We start from the raw sequence: 682 nt of genomic DNA, 5'->3' as shown, positions 1-682 counted from the left end.
TGTTTCCTCTTCTCTCCCTCTCTCCTTTTACTTTTGTTTTGTGGTTGGGCCTCTCCTTCCTTTTCTTTGTTTCTTTATCTTTCGCATTCACGTCCTCTCCATCCTCTCACTCTCTTCTCGTCCAAATTGCCCACCTTTACCCTCCCTCCCCACCCTCGGTTTCTTCTTCTCCACCTTTACCTCCATAGCTCAGCGTCCTTTTTTTCTATTTTAGTTCTCTCAATCTTTTTCTTTCATTTGTTAAACTAGCCACTTCCTGCTGCCGGTACGCTAGGACAAGAGGCCTTCATTTTGATGCAAACGACATCTTGAGGATTTATCTGGAACGAAGGACATGGAGTTGTATGTGTGTGTGCCCTGGTCTGTCTAACGTAGCATCTTAGCACAGCTTAGTATCTAGCCAATTAACAATGATATGAATCTAAATGAGTCAAAAGAGAGAAAAGGCTTTTACATGTGAACCACAGTGGCTGCCAAAAACTAAATAACATCTCCACCTTTTGTATGTTCCTCAGAAAAAGTAAATAAAAACAATGTATTATTTGCTGTAATGGGGCTATTAAGGACAGTAAAAGAGCTTTCCTTGAGTCTGACAGTGTTTTGTGTCTTGCTGTATACTGCTATTGTTTAGCATGAGCGCTGAAAAGGTATAGCTTAGCATTTTGGGAAACACATTTGTTTG

General features: G+C 40.8%; 1 protein-coding gene across 1 annotated transcript in view; it reads right to left on the bottom strand.

Moving 5' to 3' along the window:
- Window positions 1–682, bottom strand: part of LOC118332475 (poly [ADP-ribose] polymerase tankyrase-1-like) — a gene marked incomplete in the record, with an annotated part of 81,481 nt that overhangs the window by 52,448 nt on the left and 28,351 nt on the right.

The sequence above is a fragment of the Morone saxatilis genome, unplaced genomic scaffold (assembly GCF_004916995.1).
Source record: "Morone saxatilis isolate NCDOM2014 unplaced genomic scaffold, NCSU_SB_2.0 Contig21, whole genome shotgun sequence".
In the NCBI taxonomy this organism is placed as follows: domain Eukaryota; kingdom Metazoa; phylum Chordata; class Actinopteri; family Moronidae; genus Morone; species Morone saxatilis.
This window is presented reverse-complemented; position numbering and strand designations above follow the sequence as displayed.